Below are 27,350 nucleotides of genomic sequence, written 5' to 3'. Positions count from 1 at the left end.
TAAAAAATTATGTGAAATTCTAATTTCAGTGTCCATAAATAAAATTTTATTGGAATATTCTTTTTTTATATGAAGCTTATTTTCAAATTGGTTTCCATACAACACCCAGTATGAAATACTCTTTTACATACGGTCCACAGCTGCTTTCATAGGACATTGGCAGAGTTGAATAGTTGTGACAGAGACAATATGGTCCACAAGACCTAAGATATTTACTGTATGGCTCTTTATAGGAAATATTTGCTGAGTCTGGGACTAGACTTGTGTTTCTCTTGGTTCGTGTACTCCCTTGTTACACCCTGGATGTATCCCACCCAGTCTGTTACACCCTGGATGTATAAGCTCATCCCTTCATTGCTTCCACTGGAACAAAAATCATTCCAATCAAGTCTTTATATATTTTTGAGGATGTTCACTGAATTTTGGGAGAGAGACGTAAGAAGGGATCACAGAACACACTGTATGTATATCTTGCTTCTTGCTTACTATGCCCCTTTCTCCTCTTTTTTCTTACTTTTCCCCTTCTCTATCTAGTATAACTAAGACTTCCTTGCAGGTTACTCCTGTACACTCTCAAGTTCCCTGCAGGTCTCAGCCTCTACCCTAGGCATGCTTGTGGAGGAATTGCTTCCAAACAAAGCTAGTGCTGTCACCGGAAAATAATTCTGGTGAACACAATTTTCGCTACTCATTACTATGGGAGAACAATATTTCTCTAGCGATTTAGCTGAGGCTCAGAGCCTTCTCTAGGTGCAAATGATTTTGCTCTTTAATGCTCTTAAACAGGATCTCAGTTGGATCATAAAGTCTCTGCACAGTGCACTTCATCCCTGCGTTCTTTCAGACATCAGACCTCTGGATGGTCTTTTGACTTTAATCCTCTTGTCTATATCAATGAAAGAAGAGATCAGAGGCTGTTCCTTCAGATGCTTTCAGCTACTTAAACCCGTAATTAGAGTAGCCGATTTTTATTATACAATGCTTAGCAATTTAGTTTTTAATCAAAACATCACACTCAGAACTTTAGTCAGAGTGGTGGATCAGTGATCTATTGTTACGTGGAAAGATTGCCTAGTGAGTAGCTGGGTTATTAAAATATACAGCGGTGTCAGAAATTCTGGCAAGAGTCCTGATTGAGAGAGATTAGAGGATATTTATCAAATTCTTCAGAGGGCTACTCTTTGTTCTCTTGGTCATGGTTGTAAAAGCTTTAAAAGAGTTCTTGGTAGCATAGTTACAAATAGTAAAATATGTATGTGAAATATATAACATTTTCTCCTTTCAGCATATAGAAGCATGCAGAAGGAAAAGCAGCAAAAATATTTGCATATCGCTATATATTTCTGGTCAAGATGCAGTTGTAAATTTTGTTTCAAACATGTTGGAATGATGGATACAAAATAAAAGACATAGATGGGCTCAAAATATAGAGGAACATTTCTATGGGCAGAAAATCAAAGCTTTGTTTGAGGTTCACACTGGGGATTTTCTGGGCTTTGGGTGAGCATGTACATAGGGACTTTTTTGGGCTCCCTGTTTAATGTCCCCTGCTCTGGAAATGATACAGAAAGAGGCTATTGTGGGATTATGAATAATAGGAATCTATGAGCTTGGGGAAGTTGGGATTCAGCCTCATCAATAGGAACTGAACAAGCCTCCCACTGGCTCAGAGACAGAACTGGATTTTTTTCTGTTTTCCCAGATCGCTCTGGGATAAGCACTTTGATTCAGCAATATAGGTCCACCTGGAATGGAGAGAGAAAGAGAGACAGATACAGGGAAAGAGAGAGAGAGAGAGAGAGAGAGAGAGAGAGAGAGAGAGAGAGAGAAAACCGAAGCTCCCACTTGGAGTCTGAGACTCAAAATTCTACAACAAATGAAGAAATTTTAAGCCAAGAATGAAACTAAAAGAAACCAACAAACAGGTTAAAAAAAATTAGTCCAGATAAAAACAGCAGACAACAAATTTCAAAGCTATAAAGCAGATTGATAATCTTCACTGTGTAAAGATAAAAGTTTATATTGTAAAAGTCACTGCACTGATGGTGGTGGTTAGGATTTGTTTGCTAAAGAAGATTCACAAGACCTCACATGAAATTTTTTCCACCCTACAGTTCACTGTGGGAAAATAATATAATATAGCAACAGCATTGAGATAAGGATATGCAAATCTAAGAGCAGCCTGGCAGCAAGGGATCTGGAGAGGCCTGGTGCCAACTCTCACTGTACCCTGTCTAGCACACTTTATCTCCCAGATCAGTAACCACTGACATGTGTGAACAGATCTCAGAACCAGGGAGCCTCAAATGGAGTCTCAGATGGGGCTTCTTTTACATTGCTGATCATATAAGAAAAAGAATGCAATACTACAAAGTTGACATTAGGCACAGAACCTTAGAATGGGCTCATTTAAGTGTTGGGCCCCAAAATCTAAGTTTCATAGCATCCTGGCAAATCACCTCCATGGGTGGCATTATGTGGGGTGGCTCCAACAGTAGTCTTGGCAAGAGATTGCAAGAACTTGACATGGAAAAGGCATAGGGAATTGTGAAGAAGGGATCAGCATCAGAGTCTATAGAGGTTAAAGCATAGAGCTTCGCAACTAGAAACCTAAAAATACAGATATTTACATCATCTGCTGGAAGCAAAGAAGAGAAGACAAAGATGGATCTGAGATTTACAGTTTAGAAGGTGGTAATGACATGAACAGAAAAAGAGAACACAGAGGAAGTGCAGCTTTTCAAAGGAAGAGGATGCAGTCGATGTTGAACAGAGTGAGCTTGAGATTGTCTGGGTAAAAATATCTAGCAGGCCACTGAAAATGTGAATTAGAGATTGGAAAAGAAGTCTGAACTTGGGGGTTGCCCACACCAACATGAGTGTTGTGAGAGAGTGAGAGTATCGAGGGAGAGGATGCAGAGAGATCAGATGTCTTTGGATGGAGTGACCTCCTCATTGGGTAGAGGTTAAAATGGAAAACTACTGCTGAGAGAACTGATTCGCTGTCTGGGTTTCTTCTTTGCTTTCTGGGTGTTCTTCTTTGCTTTCTGACTACCAAACTTTTCTTTGGATATCCCTTAACTTTAGCAGATTATTTGGAATGAAACTACTTTCTGTGCTACTTTATTATCCATTAGAAGTTATAGGTATTGCCCTGAAATGTAACATTTAAATAAATTATTTAAATTCATTCTGACTTTAAGCACTTATTTCTTAAGATGACATTCACTGTGTTTTTTAGTCTCTTTTCACGAAACTACAAAAAATGTGTGAAGTATATGCCCCTCCTCCTGACAGATAACCATTAAATCTGTCTTTCTTCCCTAGTATTTATAATTACTGTACCTCAGAAGGGGTCAGAGCTCTAGAAAAGGAAGGAAAGAAAAACTCTTGAGAAACATGTAATTATAAGCTATAGTTATGCTCTTTTACTGTAATTACTGTTCCATTTTAGAGCTTCTGTCTGTCCCTTCATGATTCCTTCTGACATTAGCAAGATCTAAGAAGTTTGGTACAAGTGTCTGGAAAAAAATACTTCTCGAGAGCATTTGCTTAATTATCTGACCTCAAATGGCTGGTACAAGAAACCAGGATATTCAGGATGTTGATATCCATCTGATTACTCATCTTTCCTTCTTTAAGAAACCTAGTCATAATACATGTCATACTTTTCCCCCTTTTATTACTCTAATGCCTTGATGATTTTTCTTTCATGAATTCCCCCAGTAATTATTTTCACTGAGTGTTTTGAGAAGCATATCCCCTTCCCAGATTTCTTAGAATTATTTGAAACATGGGAGAAGTACTTTTGCCAGAGAGTTTATTAGAAAAAAATATTATAAAACTGTGGGGGTGCCTGGGTGGCTCAGTCGGTTGAGCACCTGACTTGATTTCAGCTCAGGTCATGATCTCATGGTTTGTGAGTTAAGTCCTGCATTGGGCTTGCTGCTGTTAACATGGAGCCTGACTCACATCCTCTGTCTCCCTTTCTCTCTGCTCCTTCCCTGCTTGCGTTCCCTCTCTTAAAAATAAGTAAAACATAAAAAAAAAGAATAGCTAGGGGTGCCTGGATGGCTCAGTTGGTTGAGCATCCGACTCTTGATTTTGGCTCAGGTCATGATCCCAGAGGCGTGGGATTGAGCCATGCATCAGGCTCTGCACTGAGCATGGAGCTTATTTGGGATTCTCTCTTTGTCTTCTTTGTCCCTCTCCCCCATTCACTCTCTCTCTCCCTCGAATAATAGTAAAAAAAAAGAATACACGTAATTATTTACTAACACTGTTGAAGAAACAGGACACATGCTTTGTATGAAAGGTTAGGGGTAGTGGTTGCTGGCACATTTGTAGCATGGCTCTGAATACTGTTGGCTCTGATGGATTATGTAAGCTAAAAGAATACTTCTCTGTTGTGTGTGTGTGTTTTGTTTTTTAGATTCTATATATAAGTAAAATCATGTTATTTATCTTTCTCTGTCAGACAGAGAAAGATAAGTATCATGCCCTCTACGTCTATCCTTGTTGTTACAAATGGCAAGACCTCATTCTTTTGTATGGTTGAGTAATATTCATACACACACACACACACACACACACACATCTTCTTTATCCATTCATCTTTCGATGGTCCCTTAGGCTGTTTCCAAATCTTGATTACTGTAAATAATGCTACAACATGAAACATAGAGATACATATATCTTTTTGAACTAGTGTTTTTGTTTTGTGGAATTAGTGGATCATATGGTATTTCTGTTCTTAATTTTTTGAGGAACGTCCATACTGTTTTCTATAGTAATTGCACCAGTTTACTTTCCTACCACTGTATCACGAGGGCTCCTTTATCTCCATATCCTCACCAACACTTGTTATTTCTTGTCTTTTTGACATTCTGACTGGTGTGAGATGATTAAAAAAAATAAACAAAACAAAATAGAAACATATAAATACAGAGGAAAAACTGATCAGTGTCAGAAGTGGGGAGGAAATAGGTGGTGGGGATTGAGAAGTACAAACTTCTAGTTATAAAATAAGTCACAGAGATGACAAGTACAGCTTAAGGAATATAATCAATATCATTGTAATGTTGTGTGGTGACAGATAACAATTAACACTTACTGTGATAAGCATTGCATAATGTATACAATTGTCAAAGCACTTTGTTATCCACCTGAAACTATGTATGTATGTCAACTACAATTTTAAAAAACCCCAATGCTTCTTAAAAATCTAATGTGACTATGAATCACCAGGAACCTTGCTTACATGAAGCTGCTTATTTAAGAGGACTAGGATGTGATCTGAAATCCTGCATTTCTAACAGGTTCTCAAGTGATGCTCATGCTGCTGTCCTGCACCACTCTTTGAGTAGCAAAGGGTTAGAATTTCAATAATGTAAGTTATATCCATTGCACCAATATCCCTGTAGCCTTCTGATGGTTAATAGACTGAATTGTAATCATGCCCAACTGAATATCACACAAAATTCACTGACACTTAAAAGAAAACCCTACATCACAGTTGGTGCTCACGTGTCTACTTTAAGAGTTAGATAGCCCCTGTACTGTCATTGTGGGGACAGATTAGGGGTAACTTCTATAACTCTTCTGGAATTCTGAGTGAGAAATAAGTTCTTATAGAGTAGCAAATTGAAGCTCTGGTGACGCGGAGGGCCCAGAAAAAACACAAACGATAGAAGTGGAGAAGTTGCAGAAAGGAGATAGTGCTGCTGAAGATGTCAGTTCTTCCCAAATGTTGAACACAAGTGCTAAAATAAATGACTCTTGTTATTCAAGTGTAGAAGCATCCTTGGTACATAAAAGCCTTAACACTTATATTTTTAAACAGTGAGGATTTTCTTTGTTTCTTTTTTTGAGAGTGGGAGTTTTATTTTTCTCCCTATCTTTCAAGCTGATTTCTTAGGAAAAGCAATTCGCTTTATCTGTCTTTAAATAAACTAATTTCAGGGCTGAGAACAATTCAGATCTCTGAAAAGTTGAATATCCTGGAGTTCCTTTAATAATAGAAGAAAAACAAAACTACCCGGTGCTGGTAGGTCCATAACAAAATTAGTGAGGTGTGATGTTTTATGGGATTTACAAAATTGAAGTTTTGAAAAGGTCTGCATTGGGAAAGGTTATATTCTTAAAACTAGTAATTCTCCTTTTAACTGGGCCCATGGACAGTAATACTCCTTTTCTCTTTTGGCAGCATTGTAAGGGCAGGAAGAGGCTTTGAGGGTGAGGAAGAAGAAGGCAGTTCAGAGTAATAAATGTGAAAATAATTTTTTTGTATGAATAGGGTTGAGGGCAATTTTGAAGGTTGTAGTAGGCATATAAGCAGAAGGGATTAATTTAAATTGAGCACAGAGAAGAACCTTGGTGGGCAGTCCTGAATTATTTTCAGTATTTCAAAAGAGCCTGAAAGAAGTTCTTTGGTGATTAGGCAATAGAGACTTGTTATAATATCATGGCTCCTTAATTTTGGCTGGTATTATAGAATTTAAAGAGAGAACACTGGTTGTCTGGAGGCAGCTGGAAGTAGATTGGGATTTATTTGCCTTTGTTTAAAAATGAGATACATTATTAATTATAATATAATAGAATGAGTCTCAAAATAAGGGATTGATGTGCATTTGGAATAATGACACTTTTGAATATTGAAAAATTTACGTACTATTATTAAAAATCAAGTATATTGCCCCTTGGGAGCTATGTCTTGAACCGATTACCTTATTTGTCATTAGTCAGCAAATATTTAATGAGCATCTTCATATGCCAGACACTGAGCCGGGCATTTTGGGATACAGTAATGGAAAAGTCATGGTCATTCCTCATGAAACTTGTGGAAGAAAGGGAGAATATTAAAAAATAACCAGCTGTTAATATAAGCTATTCTAGAGTCTCCTGATGCTAAATAAAATGTTAATACATTTTGTTTCCTTATTTATATATTTAAGATAAGAAATTCTGAGGAGAAATCAACAAATAGTTATCTGCGACTAATGTAAGCAGTGAATGACTCTTGGTGCCCATCTGATGCATGGACGCTAAATTGATAGAACCACCCAGGCACCCCAACTTTATTTTTTGTAATGTTTGTTGTTTATTGTTTAATGTTTATTGTTTAATGTTTATTTATTTTGAGAAAGAGAGAGAGAGAGAGAATGTATGAGCGGGGGAGGAGCAGAGAGAGGAGAGAGAGAATGCCGCTGTTAGCGCAGAGCCTTATGCGGGGCTCGATCCCACAAACTGTGAGATCATGATCTAAGCTGAAACCAAGAGTCGCACGCTTAATGGACTGAGCCATCCTGGTGCCCCAGAAGTGTTTTATTTCTTAAATAACTTGATGAATGCGTGGACACAAATGAGTTCCTCTGTTGTTCCTCTTTATGCTTTACAAATGTTGTATAATTATTCCTTTGTATCTATTAAATATTTAATAAAAATAGTAAAAATTAAGTTGAGATTGGAGGCTATTATCTGCAGTACTAGGAACCTGGAGAAAACAATGGACATGAGAACTTTTGACAATTTAAAGGTCACAATTAAGCATTACATTTTGTTTCCATTGACAACACATTAAAAAGTGAACACTTCCATAGTATTTACCATGATGCTGAAGTTGAATCAGATTTGTTTTGTTGAGTTTATGTGTGTTTCCAGAGATTTCCTACATAGTTGAAAACTTTATTGTAATAATTCAAGGACTGGGTTGTAAGCCCAAGTTGAATGTTGTGGGAAAATTCATTTGTTACAATGTTTGTGGCGGGAAAAATTGTATTTGTTCATTTTAATTTGTAAGTTTGCAATAGAAAATTGGTTTTATGCATTGACTTTGTAATAATTAATTCATTAACCTTACTAATAAATTTGAATGAATCCAGCTATTTAAAAAAGCTATGAGGATTTTTCTCTGCATCAAGAAAATATCAAAAGACCTTTTACTTTTAAAACTTATTTTCCAAGTAAATAAGTAACAGTGTAATTTAAAAACAGATACAGAATCTTGGTTTTCTGAGAGATTATCAACATTTAAATATTAAGGTGAAGTTTTCCTTTTTTTTTTTTTTAAATTTTTTTTTTTCAACGTTTATTTATTTTTGGGACAGAGAGAGACAGAGCATGAATGGGGGAGGGGCAGAGAGAGAGGGAGACACAGAATCGGAAACAGGCTCCAGGCTCCAAGCCATCAGCCCAGAGCCCGACGTGGGGCTCGAACTCGCGGACCGCGAGATCGTGACCTGGCTGAAGTCAGACGCTTAACCGACTGCGCCACCCAGGCGCCCCAAGGTGAAGTTTTCCTGTGATCATTGAATGTTTAGGTATTCTTTGACTGAATATAAATACATAAATATTACCCCTAGCTGAACTTTGGAAATATGGCTTAGAATTTTTTTTTTTTTTACAGATAAGTGCACACACACACACACATACACACACACAGCACATGTGTGATTGGTGTTACAGAGAAAAATTAAAACCTGCAAAAAGATTGTATCACATGGGACTTAATCTAGTCTGAGTACATCAAAATTAATTGTTTTGTTAGAGAGCAGGATGCGAAGTCACTGAAACACAAGTTAAAATTTAATTGGGAAACAGGCTGTTGAAAATAGGCTGAAGCAGGAAGCCAGGATGGGAACACCTGGGTTGTGCAAATGAAAAAAGGAGAGTGGGAAACCATTTTGAGGTTAAATTGGCTTCTTCACAAGCAAGCCCATGCTGTGGCCTTTACTTGGATCATTCTTCCTCCTGTCACTCTACACCCTGTCCTTGCTCTCTGTGTGGATGACTTATTTTACTCTTCAGATCTCAGGTCTAGTGTCTTCTCATCAGAAATGCTATTACTTTACGTAGACACCTGTCTCCACCAAATGACTCCCAGGACCTGTGTCGGAGTACTTACCACAATTTTCAATAATTTATTTGTTTGCTTATGTTGTGGTTGTCCGCCTCCCTTCCCCATTGCCCACTTCCATTCTGTTCCCAATCTCTAAATGCCATGAGGAACCATTGTCTGTCCCAGTGCCTCCTAGCATGCCTGGTACACAGTAGCTACTTGGCAGCGATCTGGTTCCTCTTACTGTCTTCCGGTAGCAATACAGATAAGTCATCTCTGACATGAGAATCAATCTGACTCAAAACATTTCTACGTAGGAAGATCTGTAGGTCCTTTTATCCCTCCTCTCACCCTCACAGTGTGCCCCATCTCATTTCAGGCTTTTCTATCAAGTTAACATATGACATATGGGTTTTTAGTGGAAGAGCATATTTACTATTAAAGAGCTTTTGTAAGTCACTGGCATTGTGCTTCACAGGCTCAAGAAGACTTCTGTCTCTTTCCCCAGTGAGATGACTAGAAGGCTAGAAGCTTTCTATCTGTAGTTATCTCAAAGGCTGGTGTGTCCCTATTCTACCATTGTAGAAAGCCTGGTTTAGCCTGGAGCTACTTTCAGTGTTAGTTCAGTGTCCCTTGAGGACTTATATTTCTGTAATTAATTTTTAACTTATCATTAGGGTGTGTGTTTATTATTCAGAAAGCACTCACTAAATGTAGATGAGTAGGGAGCTTTGTACAGGGGAATCACTCTTGGGACATAAAGATTGAAGGTGACATCATTCTTGTATTTGAGTTGATTAAAAACTAGGTAGGAAGACCACATATTCATATATGGAATAATTAAAGGCAATTACATGTTGTTTAAAACAGTGGAAAATTAGGAAAAAAACAAATGCTTAATAATGGGTGAGTAGTAAACTGTGAGATTTCTACATGTTGAAATTTGACTTTAAATTATGTTAATAACATAGATATAATTATATTTAAGGTTAAGTATGGAAAAAAGTCAGGATTCAAAACACCAAAAATTTAAATTTCAGGTTTTATTTCATTGCTTTTTCTCTGTAGCAATGAACACCACTTAACATGCTATATAGTTTTGCTTATTTATTTTTTTCTGTCCATTACAGTATAAGCACCATGGAGGAAGAGATTTTGTCAACTTTTTGTGCTATAATTTTTATTGTATAGAAAACGGTGCCTGATATATAGTAGATATTCAGTAAATATTAAATGAATAAATGTGTGATTAGAATATGGAAGAGAATAATGGAATAATAGAACTATCAGTGATGGTTGTCTTTGGTGTGGGATTATGGGGAATGTTAACTTTCAAGCTTACGTTTTCTTGTATAATAAATATGCATTAATTTTATAATGATACTCTTTCCCTACACACACACCTATATATGTATACACACCAATAAATATAAAAAGACTGGATGGAAACACAGCCAAAAAAAGTAGCTTTTTTAAAGTAGACTTTAAAGAAAATTTTTTAAAAATTTGCTTTCCACATAAAATACATTAAAATTTGTTAGTTTAAAAACTCTTTTAAAAAAGGGAAAAGTATTTCATTTGTGTGGTAGTGGTTTGAATCAGAATACAGAGAGAAACACACAAATAATAAATGCTTCACCTTCATGTTACTTGTACTCAATAATATGAAACTTCCTAAAAAATCAGGAAGACAGTTATGAGGCTTAAACTATATTTTGATTATTAGCGATAATGTGTACATTGGAGCTTTTACAGTGAAGGGGTTTAAATAATGTAGAGAGAAGGGAAACCAGAAGACATTTGATTTCTTTGGGATTCAAGAATTTTTACTTTGTTCTTACTGTGACCCTTTGGCACATAAATCCTTTCAAATACCAAATCTCTTAAAGTGGTTTGAAATAAATCCTTGGAAATTCAAGTTTTAACCCAGAATGGCCTTCCTAGCAAACAGTGATTAGAGTTCCCCTGATAATAAAACTGGAAACCCCATGGGAAGGAGTGTCACAACATAAAGCAAGAAACCTTTTAAGCTATCAAGGGTCCGTTTTGAATTGTGTAATAGTTAAAATATAATGGTTAAAATATAATTAAAATATAATGGTTAAAATATAATAAAGAATGTACTCTCTATCAGGACCGTTTCAAATCTAACGGAGTTTAGCTGTGTTTTTCATATCAACTTAGATTAAAGAATAACATTTGAACGTTAATTGTAGTTAACTTGGCAGTTGTTCTAAGTGCATTCACTGCAAGGTGGAAAAATTCAGCTGTTTTTGCTAGGTGACTGGCAAACAGCATTCTATTTCTTGCCTCTTCAAAAAGAATCTTTTTAGATCTCTTAGGGATACCAAAAATGTTTTGGTCAGGTTACTTTCGTAATCCATGAGCGAAGAGAAACTTTAGTAGGCATAGTAGGTTGCCTACTCAGCAATACAGCTGTTTCTGTTCATCTAAAGAATAAAACACAAACCACATATGCTTATAGTTACTGGGATATAACGTGGTGTGGCTGTGCAAACAAGGGGATCATTTAGAGATAACCAGTGAGAAATTACAGGCATGACCCTTTCTATTTCTAAGGATAACAGGATAACTTTAAAGAGTTGTCTGTGAAAATCCTAATGTTCTCCAACAAGCAACATCCGGAGGGCACTTGGGTGGCTCAGTTGGTTAAGCATCCGATTTCAGCTCAGGTCACCATCTCACGGTTTGTGAGTGCCTTTGAACCTTGTGTTGGGCTTTCTGCTGTCACCACAGAGCTTGCTTCAGATCCTCAGTCCCCCTCTCTCTTTTCCCCTCCCTCACTGGTTCTCTCTCTCTGTCTCTCAAATAAATTAAAAAAAATCAACATCCATATATTTTTTTCCATTTAAAATTTAAATAGAAAACAGCTCCTTTCTTTTTATGACATTCAGTCCCATAGAGAGGAAGAATTTCTTAATCCCTCAACCACAGTGCTTCTCCAACTTTAATATGCACCACCTGCCAGTTTTGCTAATGCAGAGTCTGATGCAGTAGGTGTGAGCAGGGCCCAATTCTGCATTTCCAACAAGCTCCTAGTTGGTACCAATGTTGTTGGTCAGTGCTCCACTGTACTTTTGTTCCCTGGGTCTCCCACCTCTCTCGTCTCTTCCCAAGTGATCCAAGACTATTAGAATATAAACTATTTAAGGAAAAAGATGTTTAAAAATTTTCTCTACACATCTAGGATTGTCTTGTCCTCCTCTCTCCAATCAGTAATGTTCAATTAATACCAACAGCCTGTGCCACCAGGAATAGTTAAAATATATCTGTTTTCCTTAGTGTGACTTGGGGCTACTTGCCCAGAATTTAGCAGTATTCAGATGTATGTTATATACACACAATATTCAACTCTCTAAAAGTGGTAGATTGGGAAAAGCATGGGCCTGGGAGACAAACACCCTGTGGGTATGAAACCTGACTCAGTTATTTACTACTTGTGATACCTTAAGTATGTAATGTCAGTTCTCTGAGCCTCAGTTTCTTTATCAGGAAAATGGTAAAGTTAACACCTACCTTGCAGGGTGGTTGTGAAAATTAAAGGAAAGGGTATATGTTCAGCATGTAGTCCAGGTTTTGGAATATAGCAGGCACAGAGTAAACACTAGTTTCTTTTTTCAACTCTTCTGTTCTACTCTGTGGTCCTGAATCAGAGGAGTAAAATTTCTGCAGGTTTGGAAGTCATGGACAAGACAGAATTAAGCAATAAAGTCATAGCAATGCATATACTTCTCTTATTAGCATCCACTTCAGATCTATATTTACCTTCCATGTTTTGAAATGGAAAGATATTTTATGCAAAATGACTTGTGTCATAAAATTACCACAGTTGATATTTTGAATATAAAAGTGAAGCTTATTTAGAGGGAAATCACGACTTTGTTAACTAGACTAAAAAATTTTCAAACCTGGGTCACAATTGGAACTAAAATTATTCTAATTTATGAAATATGGCAGAATTAAGTGTTTCCCAATTATGAAAATCATGCTTTATTAATTTGATTTTCTGAATAACAATATTACCACAAATGTAGTGGCTTAAAAAGCACAAATATATTATCTGCCAGTTTCTAGTTGTAGCTCAGCTAGCCCTCTGCAAGTCTGCAATGAAGGCATCAAACAGTCCTGGGACTCAAGTGAGGAAGTATCTGCTTCTAAGCTTGTGTATTTGTTGGAAGAATTAAGTTCCTTGATGTTGTTAGGGTGGAGGGATCCAGTTCCTTGCTGGTATTGACTGAGGTTACCTTCTGTTCCCTAAGACTGTCCTTAGATTCTTGCCACATGGGCCTTGCTTCTTCATGTCCACTTGCTTCTTCAGAGCAAGTAATGGAGAGAACCTTCTTGCAAGATGGAGGTCATGATCCTATGTAACATAATCATAATTGGAAAAAAATTAGTTGCAAAAAAATGGAAAAGCAAACAAAACAAAGATAAAGTTAATTTTTTTTTTTTTTAGATTTCTCATCCCCTTCAATGTCAAGCATTATGCACAAAAAGCCTCTACATTCACAAAAACAAACTAATAGAACATAAAAAGAAAATGCCCTGAAACTCATTTGGATATAAATTTGTTACCTGGAGCTTTGTTTAATTGGTCTAATTTTAGGAGTAACTTTATCAAAAATTTCTACTTTGCTTCTTTAATCTCATGATGCTCAGAGTACTGAAAACAAAACTTTTACCCATTCAGGAAATACAAATTTCTCTATTAACAACTGATTTGGAATATGGTTAAAGGTGGAATGATTTGGAATGTTTTAAAAGATAGTACCCTGTGCCAACTAATTTTCCAATTGCAGAAAAGAATGAAGGAGGGGACTTGTCATCATAGTTTGATTAAGAGGTTTGGAAAAATTCTGGGCTACCTTTTCCAACCCCAAATAAGAAAGTCTTCTGCATCTGTATCATTTGATGGTATTTTCCCAAATCACACTCTATGAGATAGCAATTCAACATCCAGATTTATTCATTAGATAAACCTACACATTTACAAAATTACATATATACAAAGATATTTATTGCATCTCTGTTTTTAATAGCAAAATCTCAAGTAGTGACTAATTAAATACTTAGATACTTTGTTGAATTTTTTTAAGCTTATTTATTTTGAGAGAGAGAGAAACAGAGAGAGAAATTAAGCACAAGTCTGGTAGGGTTAGGAAGAGAGAGAGAGAGAATTCCAAGCAGACTCGATGCTGTCAGTGCAGAGCTCAACATGGGGCTCAAACTCAGGAATCATGAGATCTTGACCTGAGCCAAGATCAAGAGTTGGATGCTTAACCGACTGAACCACCCAGGCACCCCCTAAATGGTTGGATCCTTTCAATAGAATACTAGAGCCTAGATTCAGAAGACTGTTTATGGTGATACGGAATGATCTCGAGGATCATTTTTAGGTGAAAAAAGCAAGGCTCAGACTGTGTATATAGTACACTGCCATATGTGTAAAAAGGAAACAAAAAAAGGCAAGCACATTGCATACATCGGAGTAGAGTGGCTCAGGTAGAACAGTGGGGCATAGGGACACGTGTGGGAGGGAGACTTCCCCCTGTGTACTCTGTTGTACTGTTTGAATTTTGAGTCATATGACTGTATTCTCTATTCAAAAATCAAATTAAAAAACAAAAGAATTGCATGTGTGTGTTGTCTTTGCTTTCTCTCCTCCCATTCATTCCTTGATACACCAAAGCTGACTTCCCTAGCATACCTTTAAAAACTTAATTAAATACTTAAAAAATTCTTTTGTTAAGGTCACCAATGACTTCCATATTGCCATGTGCACTGGTCACTTTCCAGGGCTCATTTTGTCAAACTTCTGGGTAGCATTAGACCTGGTTTACTATTTTTCCCTCTTGAAATATTTCCCCCCCTTGGGTTTCAGAACAATACTCTCTCTTGGCTTCCTTTGACTTCTTTATTCCATCTCGCTCTCTGCTAAAATGTTATAGTCCCTGCTAGTGGTCTCATGTCCTCCAACCTCCTCTGTCTTCTCTCCCTAGGAGAACCCATCCCTATTCATTGTTTAAACATCATCTGTACAAAGGTAGTCTAGTTGGGTTTCTCCTAGTTTTTCTTGTCTCATTAGATTTCTTTATCTCTTTGTTACTTGAGTCATCACTTTTTCAGCCACCCATGGCATCACGTCTTATCCATTAATAAGTTCTGTTGTTTCTACTTCCACAATATATCTCAAGATAGATCTCAAATATATCTCCCAATATCACCCACCTTCCCCATCTCCATCACCACCATTGTGGTCCAGCCAACTCTTCTTGAAGCTATTGCACAGAATTCTCTGAATCTTTTCCACGGTTTTTCCCATTTTTATTCTTGCTACCCTACACTCCCAACATCACTTTCCCACATAGCAGTCAGAGTACTTTTTCTTTCAACGACTCAGATCAGATGACATCATACTTCTATGCAATGGCTCTTGCTGCATTTAGCAGCAAACAGCAAGGCCTACAATGTGTTGTATAAACCAGGCCTTCCTGACTCTCCAAGTTCATTTCATCTGGTTTTCTCTCCTGTTGATCACATTGGCTTTCTCTGAGTTCCTAGAATATGATAGTTTCTTTCCTACCTCAGGATCGTAGTACATGCTGTTCATTCCTCTTGGGGAGTTCTTTCCTTGCCTTTCTCATGCCCAATTCTTTATCTAACACACTTAGCTTAAATCCTTCTTCCTCAGAGAGGACTTTTCTGGCCAGCCCATATAGAAATGGTCTTCTACTATGCTATCATAGTATTTATGACATTACATCTAACCACTCTGTTTTTGGGTTCTTTTGAGGTTCTGTGGTCTTTTCCAGAAGGTTAAGGGTGATGATCATTTGACTATAGAAATGGGGAGAGGACAGACAATACTGTGCGCCTTGTTACCAGTAATGGATAAGAGAGTGTACATCATTTTCAAACTATATGTGCAATAAAAGAGACAAGAACAAATTCAGGAAAGGACTAATGATTATTATCTTGGCTCAAGGGAATTAGCAGATGGGGGAATAATATCCTTTGAGAGAAACAAGCATCCATTTACCATCTTGCAATCCCAAAAGATACCTAATTATCTCAAGCAGCAGCATTCATTACAGTCTAAATATGGCGCATTGCGTTGAATTTTGAGCACAGTTAGGACTGAAAGAGGTCTTTAGAGTGTATACAGTGTATCTTTTTCTAATTATCAGATCAAGAACTGGAGAAGTTAATTGATTTGCTCAAGGTCATCCCACCACTGAATGGACTTGCTGCCTTCTGCTCCAGGGAGGTTTCCACAATATTCTATTAATGCCCAAGATTTGAATTCCCAAAGGCACAGCCCTGAGAAGTATAAGGGCCCAATGAAGCCTTAAAATATTTTTCCTAGATATCCCTGAAGTTATAGGAACATATCAGCTTCTTCTTGTTTATTTCTTACATCCAGATTTTAACTCTCCTTTCAGAATGAAACAATCTTTAAAAATACCAGTAAGACAATCATTTAGAAATAGGAACTAGAGACCAGTAAAAATGATAAAGATAAAAATCATCCACAAACTTGTCATCATCCCCCGAATAGTAGTATTTTGATATCATATTTCATCTTCTTAAGGATGGCTCAGAACAAGAGAACACTCTTTAATCCTGAGTCTACCACTCTGCTACCAAGGAATGTCGAAGAGAAAAGTGGAGCTCAAGTTCTCAAGTTTTTCTGGAATCTAAGACAGAGTAAGACAACAAAGCAGGTACATATTTGGGTTTAACTACTTCTGCACTTGTTTTAAGACATCTTCAATGAGACGTTGAGTGTTTTCATTACATATCATGAAGTAGGTGAAAATCTTTTTTTTTTTTAACTCTAGGTCTGAATATATGAAGCCCATTCTCAGTTATTCACCTCATTTGATTTTGGCTTCTTGAGATGGATGTGTGGGTAGGCTGCTATGGTTGTTCCTTTTGTTGTTGTTGCTGTTGTTATTTTTTCCCCAAGCACAAACACATTTTCTTTGCCTAGAATCCAGTTTAGGAGCTTGTATGGGAAGATGGCAGCTGAGAAGTGATGTTAGAGTGCGTGTGTGTGCTGTCCCAGGTGGTTCCCTGATGGATTAGACTTCCAAGGAAGGAAAAAAAATTCAGTTCATTGCAGCAGGTTCAAGATGCCAACATGTGTTGTTATTTCATCCCTGGGGAGTAAATTAAAGTGATACTGTTTCTTCGATATACCTTGGAACCAACAAAGAGAAAATAATGACTTGTAGTGTGTTAGTGTGGGTAAGTTGCTGGAAGTAGCAGGATCCACGCCCCCACCCCCAACCTGTGCTGAGGTCATTATATCAAAATCTTCAAACAGTGAATTTGCTCCTCAGGGTGCCTGGGTAGCTGAGTCGGTTGGGCATCCGACTTCAGCTCAGGCCATGATCTCGTGGTTCGTGGGTTCGAGCCCCGTGTAGGGCTCTGTGCTGACAGCTCAGATCCTGGGGCCTACTTCAGATTCTGTGTCTTCCTCTCTCTTTCTGCCTCTCCCCTGCTTGCACTCTGTCTCTCTCTCTAAAAAAAAAATAAATATTAGAAAAAAGGAAATGCTTCTTTCTCCTTACGGTCAAACTGAAGGCTTTTGAGTGTAAATTTTGTAATCAGATCTGATTATGATCTGTTCTTCAGTAAGTTATTTATCTGCCTGATCCCCAACTTCCCCTCAGTGTGTGATTATGAAAATAAAATGAGACAATAAGGCTAATGGTTTTGCACAAGGTCTCGGGCTTAACAAATAATCTCTTGGGTTTCTCCATGTGCTGGCATTGAAGGAAATTTCATGTAAATCCCTTTCCTTGTTTTCTCCATTTTGAAATTTTCTGTAACATTTTCTTTTAATGAAGAAAATCAAAGCGTAAATAACTTCCTCCCTGAAGGGAAGGTGTTTCTCAAACATGAACCTTATTTTTTGTTAGTTTTATTTTTTATAGCATCAATGTTTTATTTATGTGTACATTAATATATATATTCAAATACAGTATAACATTTTTCTATAGAAATTAGTTCTTTGTGTTATATATATATATATATATATATATATATATTTGTAGTTTTTTTGTTGAAAACTACATAATTGGGGAGAAAGAATATCTTGGAAGGAAAGAAAATACATTTGATAAAAATGAAAAAAAAAACCCTAAACAAATATCTCCTGGCAGATGAGAGGAAGGACAGGGAGGAGGAAGTCAAGAAGAGGGAGGAATGGGATTTTGAGCATAAGTTATGAACTAGGACTGGAGAGTTGCTATGCTATTAAGATAAGGTTAACTCAGGGTTTAGCCACAAAACCATGGTGACTTTGTACAGCTTCTTTTGTTAAAACATTTAATTTCAAGGAGTAATGATTAAATTTGTTTGTGATAAGAGCAAATGTGAACAATAAATCTGGTATTTGAGAAACTGAAAATCCTTCTTTAAAACCTGGTAGACTTTGAACATCAGCCAGCATCATCCTCTATAGTGAAACACTTGTCCCTTCCAATGACTTTGGAGCCTTTAGCACTTCTCCCCCTCTCCATCACCCCCTGATGTGTCTCTTTGCTTAATCAGGAATGAAGCTGAACTTTTCTGCCACCCACTGCTTCTCAATGTATATGGATGGCTTTCTTTGAGTTGTGCCCAAAATAACATCTGATCTGAAAGCAACACTAGGAAATTCAGTCATCTATAAAAAGAAGAGTGAAAAATAAAAGCAAAGTCATGCCCCTTGAAAGTTCAGCTTCAGCTCTGGAAAATATAAAAAGGGGATTTGGGCAAGTCTATTTCTGGAAATCTGACTGCTCCAGCACAATGTGCTGAACAGTGAGGGGGATTCTTTTGTGGTTAATGTACACATGGAGAGCCTCGCTCCACTGTTATCAGCCTTTTAACCTGCTAGAGGGCAAAGCCAGTCTCAGCTGCCTGCCCTACACTGGGGCTGATCTATCACTTGAAAGTTCTTTCTAGTATAATTTACTATAGCACCCACTTTGGTGTCCCAGATCTGCTGGGTGTTGGCAGACAGGAATTTCGAATCCAAGACAATATACCCAAACTGATTCTGGAGTTTCTTTTTTGTTGTCTGGTTTATTTCTCCTCCTCACTAACTAGTCTACCAAATACACTTCTCTCTGGAGGACATTCTCTGCATCAGGGCATCCGGATGTATGTTTTCCACATTCTAATGAGACTTTCTCTTAGGACTGTTGGAGAGAAATAGGACAAGTAATGCAGAATGGGCCTGCCAGTGCCTACTAATGTGAACATAAGCAGTAACGTGGATGGGTGCTGCTGCCGCTGCTTTTGCAATTACAGCCCCCTCCTTGGCTCCTGACTCCTGCCTTCTTCGTACACCTAATATTGACAGCTGGGCGTGAGGCATCATCCAAAGCCTCTTGGGGCCCATCATATTCATCACAGGCAGACTCCAGTTCCTGACCGGTCCTTCTGCACTCTTCTTTAGTTTTTTTTTTTTTTTTTAACTTTATTTATTTTGACAGAGAAAGAGAGAGTACAAGTGGGGAAGGAGCAGAGAGAGAGAGAAGAAGAGAGACTCCCAAGCAGGCTCTGCAGTGATAGTGCAGATCAGTGTAGGGCTTGATTTCACGAAGTGTGAGATTGTGACCTGAGCTGAAATCAAGAGTCAGACCCTTAACCGACTGAGCCACGCAGGTGCCCCATGTACTTTTCTTATCTATAGCTATACTTAAGAATACGTTGAGAAAATAAGCCCTGGAAATTAGCTCAACTCAACAGAAAACAATAACCAAAAAATGCTTTCACTTGGAATTATCTGGCCGTTTCCAGGTGAAAGATTTCATTTTTGCTTGGGACCATCAGGGTAATTGCCTCATTTTCTCACTCTGCTTTGCTAGTGGCCTAAACGTTACTCTGAGCTTTAAATCCTTTATCTGGTTTGATTTTGTTATTCAAACTATCTGTGTTTCAAATGTTTCTGCTCCTCCCCCTTTTCTTTATTACCTGTAACCAAGGAAACTGATACATACTAAAAGCTTTCAATTGTTTTCTTCATTCCTGGATGTTTTTAGTTTGTTTCTTTTTTCTTTTCTTTTTTTTTCTTTTCTCTTCTCTTTTCTTTTCTTTTCTTTTTTTCTTTCTTCTTCCTTTTTTAATGTTTATTTTTGAGAGAGAGAGAGAGAGAGAGAGAGAGAGAGAGAGAGAGAGAGAGAGACAAAGAGAGAGAGAGAGAGCACACGAATTCAAGAGGCGCAGGAAGACAGAATCTGAAGCAGGCTCCAGGCTCTGAGCTGTCAGCACAGAGCCCATTGCAAAGCTCAAACCCATGAGCTGGGAGATCATGACCTGACCTGAACTCGGACATTTAACTGACTGAGCCACCCAGATACCCCTGTTAGGTTATCTCTTAAATATTTTCATTCTTCTCAGGATTTATAGGAAACAGCACTCCTTTGAAGGGAGAAACCATTGGTCGAGGTAAACCCAAGGTGCAGATTTGAGAATAGAAATAAACTTTGGCAGCTCATGAGGTTGCTTGGGACTTATGTTGCAGGGAAAGATTTATTTTTGGCAGTCTGTTTTATACTTTGGAGTGGATCGTTAGGGTGAAGCAGTGGGAGGCAAATGATCTTAATATCTCAGGTGAGCTTGGTTGACATCACTCACAGTAACAGAAAAAGTCATGGCTGGTTTTCCCCAAGTCCTTTGAGCATATGCCATACAATATGGTAACCACTAGCCACAAGTGGTTGTTTAAATTAAAATTAATTTAAATGAAATAAATTAAAAATTCAGTTCCTCAGTCACACTGACCACATGTCAACTGTGCCATAGTCACATGTGGCTAGGGGCTAGTATATTACACACATATATAGCACATATATAACACTGGGCAGAAAGTTCTATTGACAACACTCTTCTAGTTATGACTTTGCTTAAGTTGTTTCCCATCTAAGAATATCACCTTCCCATAATCCCTACCTCTGCAAAACCCACAGTCCTGCTAAAACTTGTCTTGTTCTTACCTCCGTCAAGCGTTGAAAGACTACCCCACACTTCATTTTCCAGTTTTTAAATTTCTTGGGCAGTATTTGTAGGGTTTAGAACATAATAATACGCAGTCACTATTCTTATTATTTTTTGTGTTGTCCTAGATTTTTAACTAGAAGAAGAAAACCAAAGCGGGAGGCATCATAATCCCAGACTTTAGATTAATAATTCCTTAAAGACAAGAGTTATTTATTTATTTAATTTTTTACACAATCTTACATTTCATTTTTTTTTTCCTTTAAAAGGAGCAAGTTGTGTGCAGGGGGGTAAATGTTTTATGGACAAGAAAAACAACTGCTCTAGAAGCAACTTATTCATCATTTTTATCTTCATCTTCCTCCTCCACTTCATCTTCCTCCTCCACTTCATCTTCCTCCTCTTCCTTCTTTTTCTTGCTATTTTCGGCCATGATGACTCCTTTTTTTTTTTTTTTTTTTTTGGCCGTGTCAGGCTTTCCTTTCCTTGGTATGGAACAACATCCTTTTCCTGTCTGTCCTTCGGCTCCGCAGCCTTCTTTTCATGGGACTGCGTGTCATATGCATGGCTGTGATACCACATATCTCTTCCTGGTTTCTTTGCAACATCACCAATGGACAGGCTGGGATGCACCCCTTTGATTTTTGGGCAATCCTCAGAACAGAACAGAACGAGAAAAAGGCCAAAGGAGGCATCTTGGGTGCGTTGGGGTCCTTGAACTTCTTTTTTTTTCCCCTTTAGCAGGGATATAAGTTTTCATTTCTCTTTCATAACAGGCCTTGTCTACCTTTGCCATGTCTTCAAACTTTCCTGTCTTTTTGGCAGACATGGTCTTCCACCTCTCTGAGCACTCCTTAGAAAACTCCGAGAAGCCGACTGAAGCCTCTGGGTGCTTCTTTTTGCTCTCTTCTCAGCAAGTTTGTACAAAGAATGCATATCATGACATTTTGCCTCTCGGCTTCTTAGGATCTCCTCTGCCCATGTTTAATTATTTTCCCCAGCGAAGCACAGAGTCACCCAGTGCCCCCATCTGGCTCTCACTTGCCCTGGGGCTGTCTCTGTGGAACTCAATGTATTGCCAAGACCAAATATTTTTATACGTTAGTATTTTTTAAATTTTATATATATTTTAAAAATTTACATCCAAGTTAGTTAGCAAGTAGCACGGTAATGATTTCAGGAGTAGAATCCAGTGATTCATCCCCTTACATATAACACCCAGTGCTCATCCCATTGAGTGTCCTCCTTAATGCTCCTTGCCCATTTAGCCCATCCCCCACCCACAACAACCCTCCAGCAACCCTCAGTTTGTTCTCTATATTTAAGAATCCAAGAATTATGTCTTATATGTACAGTTATTATAGTCCCTCAGTGCCCTGTATAACTTGAGACCATATTATTATCATTATTAACTTTTTAAAGTATAGTCTGAGACTAAGCTCAGGGATTTATATGCATCTTCTAGAATGTAGGCTGTTATAAAGCAATGTTCATAATTTATTTACTGTTGTATCTTCAGTGACTTGCACCTAGTAGGTACTCAATAAACTTAAAGAAGAGAGAATGATTTCATTTGATTTTCATGTGTGTGAAATTGGTATTCTCATTTTTACAAACTCAGAATTTGGAGTTCAGGGAAAGTTCAATAATTTGATGAAACACAGTGCTGATAAACAGTTATTTTGCACGCTGTTGCTTTGCGTGTGATCTTTCTCTCCACCTGGCATCTCATCTTTCTCTCCAGCAGGGTAACTTGGATTTCTTACATGGCAGCTCAAGGCTCCTTGAGGGAGTAAGGGGTTACCAAAAGTCTACTTCCTCATTATTCAATTGGTCAAATTGATGGAAAATCCAGCACAGATTCCTGGGACAATGGTCTGAGCATGCAGGCTTGGTTTGTGCAAATAGCAGGTAAGAGACTGCTAGAGAATATCCTTGGAGGCTAGCTACCACATAAGTAACCATCTCTATAGGGTCCCAGTTTCCTGGTAATAGGATTCTTTCAGTAATAATTCCTCACCTCAGAATATTCCTCTATGAGATTTGAAAGCCATTAAAAGCAAAGTTATAAGTTGTCAGAACATTCCTATTAACAGAAGTAATGTGGATTTTATTTCTAGAAATAAGCAGACTTCTGAAAAACCTAAGATGGACTCTTATTCTAGAAGGAGGCAAATATCATTGTCAGCACAATGCACAAGGAACTTGTGCTCTTATCTTTCATGGGGATGCTTATGTCTCCCAACGAGAGGCCTTTTGATTAGTGCTACTATCCTGGGATTCTGATAGCTAGAATTCTTGCCTCTAAGGTAAAGTCCCTCAAACTGTGAAGCTGAGACACTTGCATCTTCCTTCCAAAGTGAAAACAAGCAATTTCAGGAAAAGATGGAAAAGTCATTTTCCCTCAAAGGATCCTTTTGGCATCCTTCTGCAACCCACTCAGCAACTTCAGAGTTTTACAATCAAATAATGTCTGTTAGCACATAGTCATCTTTTATGGGGAGCTGGGCTTTTATAGTTGTGTGAGTTACTCATGTTGGAAGTAAGAAATAACACTTTAAAGAATACCTTCTGAATTTACTGGGGTGATATTCTAAACAATTACTTTGAAAGAGGAAAGTATAACACAGGCTCATGGATGTTTTTCTCCCTGTTGCAGTCAAAGAAGACTTAGAGAAATGTTGCTTTAGGGACCCAAAAGGAGCAGTGCATGTAAGAACATGGAAGACCATACAAAGTTTGACTTCATTTCAGTTTCTGTCAGCTAAATTGTATTTTGGGGAGCAATGAATTATTTGACACAATTGGTATTTTTAACGGCTGCTCCCTCAACCCCTTTATAGGTTTTTTTTTTCCTCAAGTTGTCCAGTGAAAAAAGAAAATTACAAAAGCAACTGAGCAGAGCATACTTTCAGAAAACACAAAGTGAAGCAAAAGTAACTGAACCAGGCTCAGTCTGAAGTTTGGCTGTGTCAGTTGCTCAGAGATGCAGCGGGCATGGCTGTCTTTTCTGTAGGCTCTCTGTCTCTCTCTCTTTTAATTTTTTAATGTTTATTTTTGAGAGAGAGAGAGAGAGCGAGCACACAAGTGGGGGCAGAGAGAGAAGGAGACACAGAATTGGAAGCAGACTGTCAGCACAGAGCCCGAAGTGGGGCTCGAACTCATGAACTGTGAGATCGTGACCTGAGCCAAAGTCGAATGCTTAACCGACTGAGCCACCCAGGCGCCCCTTGATCCTTCACTCCAAAGTGGCTGGAAAGGTTTTATGGCCTTGACTGGAAAAATATAGACTCAAGAAACAATTCACCCCAAGTGGGCAAACCCTGATTCTGAATATGCATCATCCTGAGAGCAAATGAGTAGGCTCTCAACCTGGAACTAGTAGGCTGGGATTTAGATACTAGCATTCTCCGGCCTTGCTCTGACATGATTCACTTTGCAGCAGAATTTAGAAATAAGACTCTAGACCCCAGTCCCTGGAGGTCTCAGAAAAATTTGGTTAAACCTCTGTTCCATTTACAATTGCTGTGTAGTGATCCATTCCAAACTTAGTGGTTTAAAATAACAGCTGTTTATTATGCCCCAAATTCTTTGGTTTGGCAATTCAATAAGGACATACTAGAGAGATATTTCTTTGCTTTGTGATGTCTGGGATTTCAGCTGGGAAAACTTACATGGCTGAGAGCTACAGAATCCATTTTCAAAGATGGCTTCTTTACTCATGTCCTGATGTTGGTGCTGGTTGTTGGGCAGAAGCTTGGCTGGGTATGCTAAGTGAAGCTTCTGTATTCCGTCTTTTCATGGGGGTTGACTTCTTCACATTATGGAGGCCTTTGAGTAGTTGGACTTCTTATAGGATGGTTCAGAGCTTTAAATGTGAATGTCTCAGTGAACAAGGCAGAGGCCACGTCATCTTTTATGGTCTAGCCTCAGAAGTCATAGAATGTCATTGCTGCTATAGTCTATTCATCAATGCGGTCATGGGTCCACTCAAATTCAAGGGGAAGGGAAATAAATGCCACCTCTTGATAAATTATTTGCAAGGTCACACTGTAGAAGAGAATGAAGAATGGGAGATTTTTTTTTCCCAGAAAATACAATCTTCCACATTGCTATTTCTCTCGGAACAAGGCTTAGGACTGAGTATTGTGACTTACCTCAAGAGTCAAATTCACCTACCAACTACTGAGATTCATACTCTGGACAGGTAATGGACCAAAGAGATCACACACCATGGACATGGAAGATTGTAAATACCTTCTGTTCTCATAAAAGAGGCACAAGAACACAGCCACTGAGTTTTGAGGAGGTTTGTAGCACATCTCTGGCTTGCTGATACAGCATATAAATTCAGTGTATATTGTTTAATTATCATGTATATAGCAAATAACTACTAGAATATATAATTTTTAAATAATATTACTTAAATATCGACACACTTGTGTGTATCTATGTGTATGTTTATGTAGAGAAATCTAGAAATAAATCTAACAGAAAACATGTAATACTTTTACAAAGAAAAATATAAAAATTTGTTGAAATATAGAAGATTCCTTAATGAAGAGATAAATTTTTATAAGAGTTTCAAGATAGTTGATATGATGGCTTTCCTCAAATTGGCCTATATATTCAGTGGATTCCAATGAAAATCCCAGTAGGGATTTTTGGCTTTGTGGTTGTTTTTTGTTTCTTCTTGTTTTGCTTCACTTTTGTTTTGGTAACCTAATTCTCCTTTGCTTAAATTAGCTACTGGGTTCCTGTCAATTGCCATCAAGGAACCCTAAGTCATAAAATGGGTTAGTCTACCATCTGTTCTCCTTTTCCTCAAGTCTAACTGCTGATGGAGATGATATTTTGATAAAGGCACAAAAATATTTGAGTAGTAAACAGATATTTTTTTTTGTTTTTACCATTCTACTTGTCAAGAATTAAGAACCTGGGTTCCAATGGCTCCAACTCAGTTTTGTCAGTATCTCTAAGGTTGGCTAACAATATAATTAAAGTCTTCCAAAATGACTTTTTTTTTTCAGTTCATAATTATTCATCATTCACTTATTCTTACCCCCAGTTAATAACTGAGTGTCAGTTGTGAGAGAGGTGCTGAGCTAGGTGCTAGAGATAAAATGGGGAGAACAGGGGTGCCTGGGTGGCTCGGTCTGTTGAGCTTCCGACTTCAGCTCAGGTCATGATCTCGCAGTCTGTGAGTTCGAGCCCTGCGTTGGGCTCTGTGCTGACAGCTCAGAATCTGGAGCCCGTTTCAGAGTCTGTGTCTCCCTCTCTCGCTGCCCCTCCCCTGCTCATGCTCTGTCTCTCTTTCTCTCTCTGTCAAAAATAAATAAACATTAAAAAAATAAAATAAAATAAAATAAAAAATAAAAAAATGAGGAGAACAAATGAAATAGAATTTCTGCTCTCAGGGAGTTATTATTCTAGGTAGGGAGACAGTGTATAAATAAATAAAGCAAAATAATCCTAGACTGTGGCAATAGCTATGATGGAGATCAAATGAATGCTCTGTATCTTACTGGATGCAACCATATGGACAAGATGTTGGAAATTTTCAGTGTAAGCCTCTGTGTTTTACATTCTTAGAAGGGTGTAGAATTGTTTTGCAAACATTTGTCTTCCAACAGAATTCACAACAGATTATTATATATTGATTTTTATTGCTCAGATATCATGGCAAGCCTTTGCCTTTATCATATCCCAAATTACCAGTTTATTTTTTTAATAATTTTTAAGTTTATTTATTTATTATTGAGGGAGAGAGAGAGACAGAGAGCACAAGCTGGGGAAAGGCAGAGGGAGAGGGAGACACAGAATCTGAAGCAGGCTCCAGGCTCCGAGCTGTCATCACAGAGCCCGACGCGGGGCTCGAACTCACAAGCCGTGAGATCATGACCTGAGCCAAAGTCGGACGCTTAACTGACTGAGCCACCCAGGTGCCCCCCAAATTATCAGCTTATTAATATACTTAACTTATTTCATTAAGTGACAGTTAAGTAAGATGGTATCTAAGCCTAATGTGCTGAGAAGATAACTCAGCCTTTGGGAGTATGTTCGATTTAGAGAGAGTGATTCAGGAAACATAAATTTAATGGTTTTGATGGAAAAGTATCTTTAGGAAAACAGAATAAACATTAAAAGGTATCTAATTGGGGACGCCTGGTTGGCTCAGTCAGTTAAGCCTTTAACTTCATCTCAGGTCATGATCTCACAGTTTGTGGCTCAAGCCCCGTGTTGGGATCTGTGCTGACTGCTTAGAGCCTGTAGCCTGCTTCAGATTCTGTGTCTCCCTCTCGCTCTCTGCCCCTCCCCCACTCATGCTCTGTCTCTCTTGTCTCTCAAGAATGAATTAACTTAAAAAAAAAATAAAAGAAGGTAACTGATTTGTAGATAAATGTCATTATTAACTTGAATGAAGGTTTACAATATTTTAATGCTAATTTTTTTTACAACTAACTTCTTCATCTATCATTCAGCTCTATGATTCCCACCT

General features: G+C 37.9%; 1 pseudogene; it reads right to left on the bottom strand.

The window, feature by feature from the left end:
- Window positions 1–21,185: 21,185 nt before the first annotated feature.
- On the bottom strand, window positions 21,186–21,945 carry LOC122492421 (annotated as a pseudogene).
- Window positions 21,946–27,350: the final 5,405 nt, after the last annotated feature.

The sequence above is a fragment of the Prionailurus bengalensis genome, chromosome C2 (assembly GCF_016509475.1).
Source record: "Prionailurus bengalensis isolate Pbe53 chromosome C2, Fcat_Pben_1.1_paternal_pri, whole genome shotgun sequence".
Taxonomy (NCBI): domain Eukaryota; kingdom Metazoa; phylum Chordata; class Mammalia; order Carnivora; family Felidae; genus Prionailurus; species Prionailurus bengalensis.
Note: the sequence above shows the minus strand (reverse complement) of the source record. Positions and strands in the feature narration are given on the sequence as shown.